Here is a 12,323-nt window from a genome sequence, read left to right as displayed (position 1 = left end):
ACATCACCGCTGCTGTTAGCAGGGGAGCGGGTCAGAGGAGCGCGGGCTCCGTTAGTGTAACGGGGGGCGTGGCTTATGTTCTTGGCTGCCTGCCATCGTCTGTGCAGACAGGAAGCGCCTGGAAAGCGCGCGCTGGGCAGTCCCCGCCCCCTCCTGCCTTCCTTCTCTTCGGCTCTGCAAACGGCCATTGCCTCACGGAGCTCAGCGCTGTCCTCTCCCTCCCCCCTGCTCTCCGCTCTCACACACAGGCTCCAGGAAGCTGGTGAGTCATCTGTTTGTCTCATCTCTACAGCACAGAGCGCTGCTGTCTTCTCTGCTGCATGCACACCTTAGTCCTTTTAAGGCAAGGTGCATTGCGTGTTCAGCAGCATTAACCCCTTCTGGCCATCATCAGAAAACCTTTTTTCTGCAGTGCTGGGGTAGCTTTTCTCCCTCTAAGGAGAAGCTTTAACCCTTCAGTGCTTGGTAAATTGTTTTGTGGGAACAGGCTGTGATAGCAGGATCTCACTTCCCCGGTTACTGTGCTCTTGTAAGGGGTTATTACTGCTCTTTCCGCGACGCTCGCTACTGAGTAGGGGGCATGTCGGATCAGGGTCCAGGCGGCGCGGACCTCTCTCCCGGCCCGCTTCAGGATCGGTCACGCGTATCTGATATGCCGGGGTTGACGGCGTCAGGTTCGTCTCTGGTCAGGGGCCTCAGTGATGTTAAAGCGCTCACTCGCTCCATTGACAGTCTGTCTGACCTCCTGGGTCACTGGGTATCAGCTAAGTCCCTACCGGCGCGGGGCAAGAAGCGCCACAGGCCTGTGGTGGCGCTGTTTCCTCCGCGCAGCGCATCAGAGGCTTCGGATTCACCGACAAGCTCTGCTGGTGAGATCTCCGATTCTGATGAAGAGGATCGGCAGGGTCGCCCGGCTTCGCTTTCAGGCCGCGTGGATGCTCTTATTGGAGCCATGCGGGAAGTGTTACAGCTGTCTGAAGAGGTGACGAGGCCGGGCAAGTCGGCCCGGCTGTATCAGGAGTCGCGTCGGGCTCGTTCGACACTGCCGGCGCACGATGAACTTAACGAGGCGGTGGAGAAAGAATGCCTGTGTCCGGATAAACGCTTCCAAGGGATGCGGTTTTTTGATGCCCTGTATCCCTGCTCCACAGAGACGATCGCTAATTGGGTCCCCTCTCCTGAAGTGGACGTGCCATTGTCTCAGCTGAGCAAATCTTCTTTGCTTCCGGTTAAAGGGAAGGCGAGTCTACAGGATCCGTTGGACAGAAGGACGGATCTGTCCTTCTGCTGCTGAAATGCTTGTTCGTAGGGTGAAATTATTTTTAAATCATTAAAAATCATTCTTCTTGGCGGCACATCATCCTGTATAAACAGGACTTGCACTGCCAAGAACAATGGTAAGCTTACGCCTTCTGAACGTTCAACGCACATCATTTAGCATGGTTTTCCTGTGTAAACAGGCTTCTAAACCTCCGACAATCAGTAAATATTTACCAGTTAGTGGTAGTTTACTGCCACTAATCTATCTGTGTAAATGGAGTATTAGTGGGCAAAGCAAAAATTCCAAGATTTTAGGATTTTATTTGTATATGTAACCTCTCACCACATTAGGATGTGAATGAACATCCTGAGGAGCCTGCGTGTGTGGAGGTGGCTCAGGAACTCCACAAGAAGCTGATGGTGTCTGTTAACTATTTTGAATGTGCGCTGTTAATCGATGGGTTACCACAGCAGTCGGGGGCCAGCTTAAGCAGAGGCGTTCATAGAAATCATGGGGCCCCATACCAGGAGTCTATATTGATGGACTAGGCAGGGTTAAAACATATTGATGCAGTCACACAAGGGCCTACTTTCCAACTTTTAAATACAGGGAGAGGACATGTTTTGTGGCTTGGACACAGAAATAATGCCCCTGCTACTGATTCCTCTTGTTTGCACACACTGATACCATTTTAATAAACCCCATAGAGTATGCTGCCCTCCACACACGGTGCGATACCTCGGAGTGAATCTCCTGTCATAATTTTCTCCCACAGTAGTCCTTACATGGACAACATGATGACCCCATGGCAAACCCCACCAGTATAATGCACCTACACTACTCCCCCCACACACACACACACAGTATGATGCTCTTACAGCCCCCCACACATATACACACACAGTCAGTATGATGCCTTCCACAGTTCGCTCACACAGTATGATGGCCCCCAACAGTTCGCTCACACAGTATGATGGCCCCCAACAGTTCGCTCACACAGTATGATGGCCGCCCCACATCATGTATGATGGATCCCACAGTATACGCTTTTCTTGTTGCCAAAATAAAAAAAAACTCCACACAGAGGGCCCGATCTAGTGACGCCATTGCACCTGCAGTGCTGAGACTTCGAGCACAGACGTACAGGCTGAATGATGGGGAACAAAGGCCATCTTTCAAAGAATGATATGCGGAAGAAGAAAGCCCTGTAGCATCAGGCTTTCCCAGCTAATGAGCGCCATAGTGGCCACGTGGTCTACCGCTATGGGCAAAATGCCTTTACCTTTAAGGCCCATCTTAGTACTTTTTACAGCAGACTGAGTGCCATAGGAAACCATGATTTCCAGTAAATACCGCAATACTGTGGTATTACAGTATGTATAAGCAATCCAAGGATCACATGTTTAAGTCCACTAATGGGTACAAAAAAAATGTAAAAAAAATAAAAAGTCAAAATATAAAAAATAGATAATTTTTAACTATCCCACGTTTTCCCTATTAAAAACAAAGAAACGGGAAAAAAAAACATTTGGTATCGCCACATCCGTAAAAGTCAGATGTATCAAAGTATGGAATTATGGTAATTAACCTTTACGGTAAACATTGCAGAAAAAAAAAAATCAAAATGCCAAAATTGTGGGTTCTTTGTCACCTCAAAAAAAATACAATACAAAGCTAGCAAAACGTTCTATGTACTCCAAATTGGTATCAATAAAAACGTCAGCTCCATAAACACAAAAAGCGCTTAAATAAAAAACTCCCTGGTTCTTAGAGAGTTAAAATAGCGATCACAAGACGTTATGTCACCAAACTCATTAAGGCCTAGTACATTAATGGTGCCACAGGAACGGGCAACAGCGAAAAATGTTATTTGCAAATCTACTTTCAGCGTATGTATGTTGGCCCTTGAGGACATTGCACACGCTGCTGCCAATTTATAGTTTTCCATGAATGTTTATTTTGTGCATAGGGTAAAAGAATACATAAAAGATATTTCTTATAGATGGCAGCTAGCGTTCTATTACTCCTGGTTTAGGAGCTGTGACTCTCACAATCCCTCCAGGTGAGCACCTCAAATTATTTCTTTCCCCCTCCACTGTTTTTTTTCCCTATGTTCTGTGCGCTCTATTCCCTAAACAGCTCCATTTTCAATGGACAAATCATGATGTCTAGAGATCTCAATATTCTCCTTGTCAGAGGTGCCCCCATGAGGGTTGTCAGAAGATCTCAAAAACAGCAGGTGTTGTGGGGTGTGCCTGGCATACAATAGTTAGTGCCTACCAGGGTAGAACATCCGGTGAGCAGGTGGCGGAGTCATGGGCGCCCAAGGCTCATTGATACTTGTGTGGAACGAAAGGTACAGTAGCCCCAGCTAGTCCGGTGCTGCAGAAGAAATACTGTGGCACATATTGCTGAAAAATTTACTTTTGGCTATGAAGAAAAGATGTTAGGATAAAGTATTGCAGCTTATTACATATGGAGATGCACACTGGTCATTGTCATGCTGACCCGGTTACAGCCAAAAGCAGCTACAAGGGTATATGGGCATCAGAACTGAACCATAGAGTAATAGAAGAAAGGGTTCTGGTCTGATGAATCATGTTTTCTTGTACATCACGTAGATGGGTAGAGGTGTATAACTTACCTGGGGAGAAACATGGCCTCCAGGCGCACCTTAGGAAGAAGGCAAACTCCGGGGAAGTAATCTATAGTTGTATGTGCCAAACATTACATTTTATCACCCTTTTGGAATTTTTTTTATATAAAGTGACCAACCCCAATATAATAAATAATACAGAATTTTACATTTTCATTGTACAATTTTTAAGTCATATCCTCACTTGGAGTATCCTACACAACCCTATATATATATATATATATATATTCTCTATCTCAAGTCTTGGAGCAGAAATACTTCACATACAGAATCTGTTGCTATAGTGAGCTTATTGTTCTGTTCATGATTGCAGTTTGTGAGCTCCGATCTCCTTCTATGGGTGAATTTCTTTGGGGTCTTGAATCCTCTGGCTGGTTAAAACACGTGAAAACAATCCTAGATGCTGGTATCTTCATTGCAAAGGTAAGATGTGTTGTATCTGTTACCGAACCATCAGAGGATTTATGGTAAGAGGTTTTATTTCATATACTCTATGTACTGGTGGAGATTTACGGAGTTGATATTTTTTGCATAGTGTAACTTTTATTTTTCCCAATTACTAATAGGTGTTAATTGAAAAAGACTGGATTTCATTTGGACACAAATTTAATCACAGGTAACCCTGGTCACTGCACATATGTTGGAAAAGTCAAACAGAGTCACTTATTTACAGAGGGCCTTTCACCAAATTTTTCATGTTGAACTGAAAACACGTTGTAGCTTCAGAGCAGAAAAAAAAATGTGTTAGTTCTTTTTTTATTTTGCATCTCTGTTGCAGGGATATTAACAATCAAAGTATTTGTCACCTAATGAGTTAATTTTCGTTACATCCAAGTGGGTGTTATCAGAGAGCTTTCACTGTGGGGCATGTACTTCTCCTTGTACGATGCTGTCCAATTATAAACAGGCAGCAAGATGCTAGAAAAAGAACACGTCCACACCATATCTTACAGCAGGTTTCTCAGTGTGTGGGTTATAATGAAAGCCCGGATCTCCTGGTCTAACCTCCTGCATGATTAGAATATCAACTGTATTCAAATCCCATCAATCAACACATTTCAGATATGGGCCCAGCAGTCAGTGTGGGGCTAGGGTCAGCACAGCTGAGTTTAGCTGTGTCACTTTCCAAATCTTCCATCAGCTCTCCTCCTCTCAGCAAAAGAGACAAAAAAAAACACCATACATTCTAATATAATATACTAATATACTTACTGTAGTTTTTCTGTGCCATTCCCAGTCTCAGGTGGTTTGGGGAGCGCAGTCCACCTGAAAAAGATGTTGCATGCATATACCCCAATTGCATTGCTTCAGCATTTTTTTTTTTTTTTTTTTTTTTTAAGGTATGGAAATTTAGATGGGGATCCCAAGGAGGTGTCCCCAGTGATAGACCAGTTCCTGGAATGTGTCTGGCAGCTCATGGAGCAGTTTCCCTGTGCGTTTGAATTTAATGAGAGATTCTTGGTCCACATACAACACCATATATACTCCTGTCAGTATGGAAACTTTCTGTGCAACTGCGAGAAGGAGAGGAAGGAACTGATGTGAGAGAATATGTGCTCTGTGTATGGTCACTATAGGCTTGTAACAGAAATAGAATATGGATGGTTGACGTGTCCCTGATGCTGATCTGATCACACGGTGCCCCACAGTCTGGATAACAGCAATCACTTATAAACTGTGAAGGTTGAACCTTGGCAAAAAATTTTCAATAACTGTGCAGGAGAAAAATGTATAAAGTGATGGCATATTGGTAAGATATGCCATCACTTCAGGATTGGTGGGGGTGTCAGACCTTAGGGACTCCCACATATCCGGAGACTGAATGGGTATGTGAACCTAAACCATTTCAGTTTTTTCCTGCCCATCTGGGTCGCTGGCATCGCTGGCAGTGCCACTGTACAGAGAAACATAAGAATGGTGAAATCAAAATGCCAATAATAAAATAAGATGGGTACATGGATTTAAGAATTGCACAGTTCCTGATGTAACCAATGGTCCACTAGAAGATACTACTTGAAGATATTCTCTGTCCTGAGTAATGTTGAAATCTTGTAGATCTTCTTTCCCAGTCACAAAATTTCCTAACCTGCACGTCAGTAGCCAAGGACATGAGATACATCCTTGTAACTAGAGGATCATGGCTTTAAAGAGATATTCTTAAAATATCAAGCTCTCATTGAGGCCTCATTCAGACATCCGTATCCACATGTACGTGTTAATGCTAATGCTATTCACATGCCTGTGTATTTTCATGGACTATGTGTCTGTGCAAAACTCACGGAGACATGTCTGTTTTTTCTTCCAATATCACAGATGAAAAAGACCTATATAAGTCTATGGGTCCATGAAAAACATAGACAGCCCACGGATGGCATCATGGTGCTGTCCGAGATTAAAGGGGTTGTCCAGTACTTTATATTACCCCCCCCCCCAATGTGTCTCCCCGGGGCCCCTAAGGATTTTTGTAATTACCTTCCGTTGCAGATAATGCCTGTGAGTGGCGCAATCACTGGCCGCTCACAGGCATCACGTGACCCCCGGCTGCAGCTGGCTTTGACATCCGCCGATGTCGCTGGCAGCAGCCGGGGGTCTCTGTCTTCCGCGTTCCAGGTGGATGCCAGACTGTGGGCGGGGTTACCCCCCCCCACATCACACCCGGCATCCACCGCACGCTCTGCCTCTCCCCATTCATTGGGAAAGCGCGGTGGATGCTGGGTGTGACGCGTGGGGAGGAGGTGTAACCCTACCCACAACCCAGCAGCCACCGTAGGGACCCCAGCGCTGAGTCACGCCTCACTTGTCGTGACATCAGCGTGGGGTCACGTGATGCCTGTGAGCGGCCACCGATAGCGAAGCTCACAGGCATTATCAGCAACGCAAGCTAATTACAAAAAGTCTTAGGGGCCCCGGGGGGATACATTGGGGGGGGGTAATATAAAGTACTGGACAACTTCTTTAACATTACAAAGCATAGGAGAAACTCTATAACATATTTATCCATACGAGAAGAACACTGATAACACAATGATGGTAAAAATGGACACACTGATACCATTTTTTCACATACCTGTTTAAACCTGTACATGTGAATGAGGTCTTCTGCTGATCACTGAAGAGCCCCATTCTCAGCATCGCTAAAAGTCCCATCGGTCGGACCTCCAGCATTCAGAAAGTTATCTCCTAACCCTTTACAGCAGTGGTTCTCAACTCCAGTCCTCAGGACCCACCAACAGGCCATGTTTTCAGGATTTCCTTAGTATTGCACAGCTGATAATTGCATCACCTGCACAGGCAATAATTCCATCACCTGTGCAATACTAAGGAAATCCTGAAAACATGATCTGTTGGTGGGTCCTGAGGACTGGAGTTGGGGAACACTGCTGTAAAGGGACTGTCAGTACAGAAGGACTGTTCAAATCAAGTACAGGCGCTCGGTGCACCGTGGTGGGGCCAAGCAGTTCAGTGCATCTTTCCATCTACTTTTTGGAACCGGATTTTCCAATTTTGACTATGAAGCTACACAGCTACTATGCAAAGAAACACTGAAAGCTATAGAACTTGTGGCTCATTCATATAAGAGAATCAGGCACGGTTTCACCAGTTTGGTCAGTGTCAGTTTTTATCATTAGAGTTTGGCCTGAGCTTCAGTTTCTTCATCTTTTTCCATCAAACAGACCTGGAAAACTGGACAGCGCTCAGATGGCAATTAATTGTTGGCCGATTTTTTTTTTTTCACTGACCCATGGATGTGCATTGTTAATTTTGACCTGACACTCAGATAACTATCGTACATTTTGCCACGATTTTCCGTCTCTCAAACAATCACAGATATGTGAATGGCCCCATTCACTCTTCTAGGTACAAGTGCTATCTGGAAATAACACAAATAGGACTCGTACACAAAAAATGTACGTCTGAATGAGCCCTTAGTGTTAGTGCAGGTTGCAGTGGTGACGGGTATACTTGCAGCTCTCATAATCTCAATATATCAGTGATGCAATCATCATCTTCCAGAATTCAGGAGAGGACCTACTCCCTCTGGTCTTACCTGTGGAAGCAGCGGTTGGATTACATGAACCCTCTGTACAGAGCAGATCACAGTCAGACCCAAGGACCTCTGAGACCACACACCACTCCATGCCACTTCAGGTAAGAGGTTATTCTGATTCCTCCTCTGCACTGAATAAAGCAGCAGAACTCTAACACACCATATACTTATCATTCATATATAGAAACATCAACCCTAACTTTACAGGTGAAAGAAGCGGGGTGACGTATCATGAGCCCAATGTGTCCTTCAGTGGTGAAATCCAAGGCCCAACACTCTTCCCACTTGTAACCATGGTCTACATTTAGGGGTTGCGTCAGAGCTCACTCGTCAGTTCTATCTTCTGCCTGGCACAAATCAATTCACTTTAGACAGATTTACTGACATCTATGACAGCTTGTGACACGGTGATTCATTTTGCACAAAATTTAGACTGCGATAAAGTATTGATCTTTGGGGGTCAGACCGCTGGAACCCCCAACAATCCCCAGGAGGTTCTGTAGAGCAAGCTTTGAACAGAGCAGAGGGGGAGCATGTACATCTCTACTTCATTCATTCTCTGTGGAACTGACCCCTAGCGATCAATTCCTAAATCCCGTTGATAGGGGATTACTTATATACTTGGTACAACCCCTTTATTAGGGCATGCGGATGTCCCTGATCGGGAACTTTCTATATAAACGCATAATATAAAGTCGAGTTTGGGTCAGGAGACCTGAAGCCAGTCTTTGCATTGAAGCATACTCAGACGGCAAAACACACGTGTGAATCCAGGCAAAAGCTGTTTTTTTTGTTTGCCTGTACAAAACAGACCAATTTTGCAAGTGTGTTAGATCCAATTTTCGGGCATATTTAGTCCACATGTCCGTTTTTATCAATGGTTTTGCCATATGCAAAAACAACGTGACAGAGGTTTCCCAAGCTTCTTCAAGTACCCAGTCAGTGAAAATGAAGAATAGCAGTAGGATGCAACTTGGATGTCCGCAAATAAGGTCAATGTAGGGGATGTCTCTGTTTATATACAGACCATCAGTCAGCAAAATAACAGAACGGACATGTGAATAGTGTAAGGATAGGATGTGTCAGTGTGCTGTCCGAGTAATGAGGCCCAACTTGCCACCACATATTTTCACTGATCTGAAGTCACCAGCCATAGATCAGCCACTGAGGGACTCATTAGGACTCGCTCACATTGCCACGTAACACGGCCGAGTGCTAGTGCTATGAGATGTTTTATCGGATAGCACTCGGAGCAATAATATACTATGTTATCCGAGTGCAGTCTGATGTACGTGCACAGAGACAATGGAGAAGATGGAAAAATTAAGTCCTCCATCTTCTCCACACCTGTGCTGCAATTCTTCCATGCGAGAAAATTGGATCACACTCAGAGTTAAAGCAGAGTGTCATTAGCATAATCGGCCCAATTCTCTGGCATGGGAGAATATACAGCATTGTGAGCTAGCCCTTCATGTGTGTACCATGAGCTAGCACGTCTTAAGAACATATATCATGAGAATTGCTTGATGATAATCTTCTGTACTTGTGCATATACTAACTCTTCAAACTTATTTTTCACCAAGGAAGGTTTTGGAGGGGCCTCTATAACCGATTTGAGAAAGGAATGCACCCTCGCCAGTCAGTCACTGATTTTCTACAGGCAGTAAAAGAAGAGACGCAGCAGCTGGAGGAGGAAATGGAGTTCATGGAGAAGGTGTGGTAGAAATACTGAAAATCCAGCTTCCTGGCCTATATGTTTTTGATGTTTATACCTCCGCTTAGGTTTCAGTGTAAACCAAGCTTTTAATGGTGACTGAGAAACAATTTTAAATGATTATATATAGAAACCCTGCATAAGATAAAAAAGAGGCAATCATTTTTAGCCGATGCCCTACGTCTTTGGTGTTCTCCAACACAATAACTGGAAGAGAGCACCATTAAAGGGAATCTGTTACCAGGTTTTTGCTACCCATCTGAGTGCAGCGCAATATAGGGGCAGAGGCCCTGATTCCAACAATCTGTCACTTACTGGGCTACCTGCTATCATTTTGATAAAATTACTGTGTTATCTGCAGCAGACCCCGTCCACATCACTGATTGGCAGTTCTCTGACTGCTGAGCTCTGTATAACCCCGCCCACACCACTGATTGGCCACTTTGTGTATACTACATTTGCAGAAAGCTGCCAATCAGTGATGGGGGCGGGGTTGTACAGAGCTTATGAATATGTAGGACTACCTGGCAGCAGGTTTACTAGTCCCCAATGATAATCTGCTTGCTGATAAAATAGTGATTTTATAAAAACTACAGCAATCAGACCATTAAGTGACACATCACTGTAACCAGGGTCTCTACCTTGTGTCTTTTCAATGTCAGTAATGCCTGAGCGCTGTGGCGTTATGGCTTTCTTATGGCACCAGAGGTTACATTAACATGCCCTAAACCAATGTAACTTTTGCTCTTGTCTAACAATTTTTCCTTTAGAGATTAACAAAACTGGAAACTCGAGAGTCAAATGAAACCTACAAGAATCTCAATGACCAGCCAAAAATCCACAACTTCCAGATATGCATCACCAAACACTCTCCGGCTAATACGCCCCAAGATTACAGCACCAATCTGAAGCTGTTTCCCTCTCGTAGTCCATCCCAAGGTGAGGAGGACTCAGCCCTGATCCTAACCCAGGACCATTTGAAGAGCTCGGACCCCGACCTGTCGGCTAACAGTGACCAGGAATCTGGGGTGGAGGACTTGAGCTGCCGGTCTCCGAGTGGTGGAGACTCGTTACCCAGCGAGGACAGTGGGAAGGATCCCGATTCAGATGAAGCAGTGTTCCTGACTGCTTAGAGGTCTTATTAACCACTTGCTATTATATTAGTTCTTCTATTTATTTATAGGGAGTGATGTAAGCTGGGAGGGATATACTGGGGGAAAAAAAAACATATCGACTTTGTTCACATGTATCAGTGGTAGTTTGTGCAGCGGAGACCAGATACTAATGTCCTATATAGTCGGTCTGATCCAGGCAATTGAACAACTGACAATTGGAAAAGTGCATACACAGGTTGACGAAACAATGACGGGGACACAATGATCGCTAATAATCTGGTATCATGTTATCGGCAGCACGTCTCCTGTTTACACTGAGTAATGTGCTGCCGTTAAGAATTTTAATGAATGCATAAAATGTATCGCACCCAATGAAACGGTGCTTTCCTAGTTTGTCTGCCGATTGTGGTCCTGGTTAGATGGGCCAATAATCGTATGTTGGAATGATTCCTATGAGCGCTCGTTCATCGTTTATTGGCTCTACGCCTTAAGTGCGTGTCTGCAGCCTCCGGGAATATTCATAAACAGTTATCTTTTTTTAAGAGCCAACCTTATAATGCATTTTGTTTCCTTTCATGATTTCAAACCACATGTCCGTGGAGCATGAATCCTGTCCCAATATATTTGTATATTTAAGGTTTGTCATTGACAAAGGTGCCCTGTACTGGAAATATGGACACTTACATGGTTTTCGGGTTTCGGTCCACTGTGTGAAAGATCTGAATGTGCTTTGCTTCTGTGTAAGTTGCTGGTAGACTAATGGTGGTCATCCAGGATCTGACATTGGGTATTAATTCCCTACCTCCTAGTTATGTTAGGCATGACTATCACATGTAAGGTTCTTGCCTGATGGCCGAGAAAAGTTCGAAAAAAAGGACGCAAGCATAAACTGTTTGGCCTGTGACCACAGCAATTTACAGTAAAACAATGTGATTTTCGTCACATGATTAAAACCATGAGCCAATGTCTATGGCTGAATAATCCCTTAAAGACTAATGTTTTGTGCTATGGTATACCATCGGTCCGATCTTCTGTAACTTTATACTGTTTCCACATAGACTGCCAATGAAACAAAACTTCAGAATCTCATTTGGAGACTTTAAAGGGGCTGTCCAAGACTTTATTGAAGGCCTATACTTGATCATCAATGTCTGATTGATAGTGCGTGCTGTAGCTGTTCCTGTGTCAACGGTGGCCAGAAATGCTCAGGTGCCGAGCTCTGTTGACGGAGTACTACATATCGGCCACCCATTCAAATCATTAGGGGGCAGATGTGTAGTACGCAGCCGCAGCCACTATTCCCTCCACAGAGCTCTGCAGTGCAGCTCCGCTAATAAGCACCCCAATTGATCAAACATTGATGACTTATCTTAAAGAGGTGGTCACTACATTGTATAATGCCCCCATCAAATTACACCTTTTAAATACCTGCAGCCGGGGTCACGTGATGCAGACTGAGCAGTCAGCAATAGCACCACCCACAGGTACATATGGAAGCAGGAGGTATTTACAAAAACATTTATTTAGTT

The 12,323-nt window shown here is 44.5% G+C and overlaps 1 pseudogene; it reads left to right on the top strand.

Moving 5' to 3' along the window:
* The first annotated feature begins 4,205 nt into the window (after positions 1 to 4,205).
* Positions 4,206 to 11,025, top strand: LOC141178658 (phosphatidylinositol-3-phosphate phosphatase MTMR7-like; annotated as a pseudogene).
* The last annotated feature ends 1,298 nt before the right edge of the window (positions 11,026 to 12,323 follow it).

This window comes from Phyllobates terribilis, unplaced genomic scaffold, assembly GCF_046119375.1.
Source record: "Phyllobates terribilis strain yellow unplaced genomic scaffold, ASM4611937v1 Scaffold_29__1_contigs__length_15306474, whole genome shotgun sequence".
NCBI classification, from domain to species: domain Eukaryota; kingdom Metazoa; phylum Chordata; class Amphibia; order Anura; family Dendrobatidae; genus Phyllobates; species Phyllobates terribilis.
This window is presented reverse-complemented; position numbering and strand designations above follow the sequence as displayed.